Source organism: Gopherus flavomarginatus, chromosome 13 (genome assembly GCF_025201925.1).
Source record: "Gopherus flavomarginatus isolate rGopFla2 chromosome 13, rGopFla2.mat.asm, whole genome shotgun sequence".
NCBI lineage: Eukaryota > Metazoa > Chordata > Testudines > Testudinidae > Gopherus > Gopherus flavomarginatus.
Window position 1 is genome coordinate 1,517,929 of NC_066629.1, and position 7,030 is coordinate 1,524,958.

The 7,030-nt window shown below is 47.4% G+C and overlaps 1 non-coding gene across 1 annotated transcript; it reads right to left on the bottom strand.

The window, feature by feature from the left end:
• Positions 1-227: 227 nt before the first annotated feature.
• On the bottom strand, positions 228-300 carry TRNAT-UGU (transfer RNA threonine (anticodon UGU)). The gene has a single exon. It is a non-coding gene; the product is annotated as a tRNA-Thr (tRNA).
• Between the last annotated feature and the right edge of the window lie 6,730 nt (positions 301-7,030).

Sequence of the window (7,030 nt, forward strand, 5' to 3'; positions counted from 1 at the left end):
GTTCTGGTGTGGATCACCAAGTTGACATGCAGCAGTTTGTTGCAGCTCCCAGAGGCCTTTCTTAATCCAGACTGAGAGGCCAGTGGGCATGTGAGGAAGTTGCCCCTTCAGTCCCAGGCAGTACATGGCCCTTCCCAGGAAAGGCCAAGTCCAGGGGGAAAAAGGTGATATCAAATAACACCCTGGAGAGATGCCTTCTTTCATTTGGAGGGGAATGGTTCCCTCTTCACCTGACCAGGGACTTGAACCCTGGACCCTCAGATTACAAGTCTGATGCTCTACCAACTGAGCTAGACAGGCTCACATGGGAAAGAAACAAATTTAGTGCACAAGAGAAACTAGTCATGAAAATGAAGGCAGGAAACAATACAGAAAACCTGCTACTCTCGCCCTCTTAGCAGTCCTAGCCCCAGCCTGCTCCTCCATCCGGCGCCCTGAGGCCTTATTCTTTTTTTAGTTAAATATCAAATCCAAGAGAAAACACAGTTATACAAAGCAAAATGAAATCACAAACAGAAATGTCATTGGAAATACAAAAATAAAATAGGAAAATGCAATCCCCAACACTTTATCATATCTGGGCCATTCCTGTATCGAGAGCACCCGCTAAGGTTTCTGTATGCTTACGAGAAACCTGGAGGAACTCATAACACAGCCTGAACATGAAACTCAACTGCTCCCAGGTGCCGCAGTAAAACCCTTTCCCTGCTGTGACATTGCATTCCATAGGCTTTTATGAAAATATGCTAATGAGTGTGAAAATAATGTAACTGGATTATGCTCCATGCAGAAGGTCTCTTCTAAGGTATCATTACAAAACTTATAATCTACTGTGTGTGTTCATCCTATTTGTATGACTCGATCATTCTTGGATCTGAAAGTAGAAATATGAACTATAACTCTCAGGTCCTGTTGTAATGATGCAAAGTGTAAGCCATTAATAGTGGTTTGGACTCTTGATGGCGCCCATTAACCAGGACAATTGACCAGAGATGGCTCTGTCCTGCACCATCTGTGAGTCAGGCCAGAAAGAATGAAGGCATGGGGTCTCACAGGACATGTCACCTGGTACAGGAATCCATCTTAAACCTGGGGCTCTTCCCCAGCAGAGAGACAAAAAATTCCTGCCTTGTACCAAAGTTATACAAGGGGGTGGTGCGACAAACTGGGAATGTTTTTAATGTTCTCAGCACTGGAAAGGTTGGGTTTGGACCAGCTGCCTTGGCCAATCCCTGGGCTGCCCTCTGCAACCCCCAGGACCTCTTGGTTTATGCTAGGCCGCAGCCTGGGCCTTTCCAGGTTAGAGCTCCCCGGATCCTCAACCTTTCTCCACTCCCGCTTCACTCAGATACCCTGTCTCTAGCTCCCTGCAGCCAGACCCTTCTCCCTCAACAGACAGACAGAGACTGCTGAGCTCCTGGCTCACTGCCTCATATATAGGGTCAGCTGAGGCCTGATTGGGGCATGGCCCAGCTGTGGCTGCTTCCCCAATCAGCCTAGTAGCTGCTTTCCCTGCCACAGCCCTCTCCCAGGGCTGTTTGAAGCCCTTCAGGGCACAAGCGGGGTGACCATCCTGCTACACACAGAAACCTGAAAAAGGGGATCATTTCTCTGAAATACTACTTCCTCTTTGCATGAAATGGTACAATCCAACCGTTTGTCAATGGCTACAGTAAATAGTTTTCAAAGAAAGTTAATACTGACATGACGCATAATAGAACTATTTGCTCGTCTCTTTTAAAGCAGAGGCTAAATTTGTTAGTCTCGCTCTTATCCCTATGTACATCAGGAGCCTGTCAACAGCAGCAAAGTAGATAGTTAAAAATCAAAGCCACAGACATTACGTACTTCCCTCCTCCCTCTTTTTACCCCCTGCCCATGATATTCGAAATACTTTGTATCAACTCAATCTAAAATCAGCTCATTTTGCTTTCTAAGTTACCAGGGTGGGAGGTTTGGAGCAAAGGCCTTCCAGTACCTGACTGCTAGTCAAACTCAGCTGCAAAAAAGGCAGATAAGGCTACTACTTGGAAGCAGAAATGATCAGGATGGTCTGTGAGGCCGTTAAAACCAGCTAAGTTCCTCTTCGGATGTTTTTAAAAAGCGATGAATAAATGGAGTGGAGAATGTTTTTTGCACAGTTTGGACCAGAGGTACAAGTTCATGTCAGCTACCATGCAGAAGGGGCTGTCATTACCTATCCTCTGAGAAACATCTGCCAGGTTGCAGAAAGTTAGCCCAAAAGCCTGGAGACCAGTAGGAAGACTCCCACATTCATATACTTTCATCCTGCAGGCTGGCAAAGCAGATGGAGTTACTAACATGGCAAGATGCACCAGGGCGATTATACTCAGTGACATTTACAATTGTTTCTAACACAGGGATAGACCTTACGTTGCCAAGTTGCGTGCGTAGGCACCACTAGTTTGTGGAGGCCCATGTTCGTCTTTCTGAATTAGATTATATGGAAGTTATCGGGTAGATGTTGGATGCATCCAGCGCCAAGGTCTGAGCGCCAAATGCAGTAGTACTCACCAGCAGATACATTTTGTTGCATCACAGTGACAGCCTGCGGTACAGCCTCACTACTGCTTCCTGTAGCCACACTGTCTGTTTCCACATCGGCCGTGGCAGGAACGCTTTTAAGAGAAGAGAGTTCAAGGTAATAACAGTCCCGCTGCTGCTGGGCTGTACCCAGAGAACAACAGTAGTCACAGGCTCTTAGCAGTGCTAGGACTGGACACCAAATTGCATAAATTGCCATGCCCCTCACCTCACTGCCACTCTAGTCCCAAAAAGAGATGCGGGTGATCATGTGACCCACTGGGACATCTCCTGGGGTAGATGTTCAATCCCAATATTGGTGTTTCAGCACCATCACAATAACTTTCATCACCTTGCCAGGTCAAATTCAAGCTTGAGACCTCTCCATGTCCCAATGACACATACCAGCAACAGCCAGTCTCATTCACAGCTCTCAGTGCATGAATCTAGATTTTCTCCCAGATAAAGCTAATGCACAGCCCAGTTCAGAAGGAAAAGGGTTTTGTGGCACAGTTTGAAATTCTAAGTGTGAAGTACAATCAGCCACTCTCACCCCTGCTATGGAGGTTCTGAAATGGCTCAGTTTTTCAATGAGGTTTGAGCCCAGCAGTTCAGAATTATAAACTCCCTTTGATGCCTAGCAGCGGATACCCCCACCCTTCAGATCAGCTGAGGAGCCTGCATGCAGCTTGCATATATCTCAGAATATAGATTTTACACCAGTGTATCTGTAAAATAGATTTGAGGGAGAAGGCAGTCAGCCCTCATAGGGCTTTGGGGAAATGCAAGCTTAGAATGGCTCACTGGTTCTTACTGACTTAAGTGTTCAGCACATGCAAGCCCCGTCCACACTGACTCTCCCTCAAAAATCTTAGTGGAGAGCAGAAGCCTGAACAAGGTGTCACTACAGGAACCAAGAAGGAAGGGGAAGTTCCCACAAAGTTTAATGCATCTCTCTACCTCCCAAACGCCATTCCTTAGCTGTGTGCATGTCTTTCATTGGTTACCCATCACTGCTCGTGGAGAAAGCTGCATGGTACCAGTTTCATCTATATTTTTGCCTCTTTATCATCTCCCACTCATCTCCCATTCAGTCCCCCTTTCCCATTCTCTGGGGAGCACTTAGTCTTCCAAACCCATCTTCTCCCCACGGGGTCAGCAGCCCTGGACACACACAAGCTGACCACTCAGCTTCTTTGGCATCACACCACTGCTGGGACCATCTGCAGGGGGACTCTGCCATCCTAGCCAGTTTCTCTCTAGAACAGCCACATGCACCAGCAGAGCGGTTCAGAGAGTTACAAGCGTGTTTGATGCGCAGGAACTACAGCTGCCCTGGAGCACTTCCTACTTCTGCCGCTATCTAAAGCGTTCGGGTGGGTGGAAGACAAACCATCCATCCAAAGTATGACTGGCCACAGCTAAATGCCCTCTGGCACTGCTGGAGTAAGTGGCTTTTGCTTCAGAAAGCCACTGCAAACCCACCACTTCAGCTGTGTTTCATTCTGCATGTAACAGGCAGCATCATGCCACATGGAAGTGGTCCCCTCAGTCAGAGCTAGTAACCCAAGTCAGAGGCAGAGAAAGGGACCTGGATCTTACCCCTGACAGGCTTTTCTTGAATCCTTCAGCTGCTTTTATCAGCACCCACTCTGCATCTTCCATCTCCCCTCCAGACTCCCCAGATTCAGACATTTCTGGGGTCTGTGCACGGGGTTTTGCAGTTGTCTGATGGCGAATCTTTGGTTACAAGATGGAAATGAGATGGTTTGAGACCACCTAAGGAATGTGTCAGACCTGGGACTACTCCCGAGTCCCAGCAGCATATCACACCGAGCTTACTTGAACAGCCAAAGAACTGCAGGACCAAGGAGGTGCCAAGTCATCAGGTTGGCAGGGATTCTTAATCGTTCAAAGAAGCAGCTGGTTTAGCTTGTTATCTTTAAACAGTTTGCAGAACCTTGCATTGCCCCGTGCTACACAGCTATGGTGGGAGATATTTGGGGAGGGGGCAGAGGATATCTGGGTGTAGAAGGGGGCTGAGAGGTATTTGGGGACAGAGAATAGAAGGAGGGTGGAAGGCATTTGCAGACGGGGGACCGGGGGTGTTTGGGGGTGGGGTGTAGAAGAGGGGGGTTGGGAGGCATTTGGGGGTCAGGTAGAAGGGGGTGGAAGTATTTGAGGACAGGGGGTAGAAGGGGGAGGGGGCATTTGCAGACGGGGAGCCAGGGGTGTTTGGGGCTGGGGTGTAGAAGAGTGGGGTTGGGAGGCATTTGGGGGGTTGGGTAGAAGGGGTGGAGGTATTTGCGGACAGGGGGTAGAAGGGAGAGGGAGGCATTTGCAGACGGGGAATGGGGGTGTTTGGGGGTGGGGTGTAAAAGGGGGAGGTGGGAAGCATTTGGGGAGGGGGCAGGGGCTATTTGGGAGGGCGGCCTGTAAAGGGGCGAGGCATTGGGGGGTGGGGCCAGACAAGGTGGTGGGAGATACAGTGTGCATGTGTGAGAGAGAGAGTTTACAGATGGTGCAGTATAAGATGGTATAATTCTGGATTTATATTACAGCAGGTATGCAAGGTTGGGGAGCTGGGAAATTGGCTGTTGTCTTCTCTCTCTCCTTGAGTGGCTTAGGTAAAGCACTCAGGTAGTTTAGTTGGGTGTATGGTGCCACCTGCTGTTCTGTTGGGTGATAAGAGGGCCTGGAGAGGCTGGCTGAATCTCCATTAAAGCAGCGTGAGAAGGGCGAGCCCAGCTTGAGGTTTAGCGGGCACAGCAGTTCCCAGAAGCCCCCCAGACTGCACCTCGGGGTGACAACCATCATACCCTACATTACACAAGTCTCAGCAGGTTTGTCACATCCGGTCCCCTCCCTTTCTCCACCTTAGATAGTTCCTGCCTCCCACCAGCTCCAGCAGCTCCTACCCTCCTATGCATTTACTGCTCCTTTCCCTCCAAGCAGAACTCACCACCAGCTCCCTGGTAACCCCTTACCTGAGCCAGCTCCATTGAAGCCACTTCCTTCCCCCTGGGAGGATGGGATGATCTGGAGCGAAATGTGGATGTTATCCTGTAGCCTCCAGGACGAGAAGGGCAAGGTGAGAGAATTCAGACGGGGCTTTTGTCCATTCCACAAGCTGAGGAGCAGCCAGGGATAATTAGTGGGTTACAGGAATTAGAACGTGAAAATTCATTAAGAACGATGATATTTGTGTGTTTATTATTAAATCCCCAGACACCCACCAATCCCCGTCCTCCTTCCCATGAGCTATAAATATCTACAGGACTCAGCTACTGATCCTGCTGTGAGTTCCTGACCCTCCCCACTTTCTATAGCAGCACTTTTAAGAACAGGTCAGGGAAACATGGAAATACTTTGAACCAAATGCCGGAAGCTTCTGAGCATGGACAAGTTAAAATGAAAGCAACATTCCATCTCTCCAAGGACCTGGCCTCTAGTGCAAAATAACAGACACGCCTCAGACATCCAAAATGGCCACTTCATAACTGATAGACTGTTACAGGCGAGTCTCATCTTAGGTACATTTAACATGCGCGAACTCAACTTTGCACAGTTGGCAAAAATAGAGAGAAAAATAACAGTTTAAATACTGTCCCTTAGTGCAGGCAATTGCGCCCACCATTACACTCAATGTAATTTTGATTATATGCGATTTTCGCTTTACGCGCTGACAGCGGAACATAATCCCAGCGTAAGATGAGACTCGCTTGTATTTATCTATTGACTTCTGGGAATTATCAATCAAAGAAACAACCCAGTGCAGGTCACACCCTGAGGGAGACAGCTCATGTGTCTTTACAAATTGGTATAATCTAATCTGGGACTTTATACTCTAAAATGCCTTATTCGTAGCCCTATGGCGATTCCATGGTGCCACGACAGGGCAGAGTTAAGGCTGGGGGCCTTAGCTGTGAACTTCCATCCCCTGGCATATTGCGATTGCTGTTAAGTGGGTTTGGCAATATTCAATTTATCGATTTCTTTTTTAAAATTTCAACAGAGGGTATATTTATTTTAAGTCTTTTTTTCAATGTTTACAGTTTCAGTGTTCAGAGCTGTGGGAAGTTATGGGGGTGGTCAGACAACAATTATTTAATGACAGTAAATGAGATTCCCAACGCCAAATTTTTATAACTGTTCAAACACAAATTGTCAATGTCACATGCAAAATATACAGTGTAAATATCCTTAAATCAAACTCTACTTTCTCCAGAAGCATTTCTATATTTTACCAATAGAAACAGGTTTTCATCTGTGTGTGTGTGTGTGTGTGTGTGTGTGTGTGTGTGTGTGTGTATACAGTGAAAACTACATTTACTGCAATTTATTAATAAAAAGCCAATCCTTTCAAGCGTACTTTTAAGTAACTAAATACCTGAATTCTTTCATTTCCTGGACTGTACTGCATCCTTTCAGGATAATTCCACCCTCCCTGTGGTGTATTTTACTCTCAGTACTGTAACCCTATCGT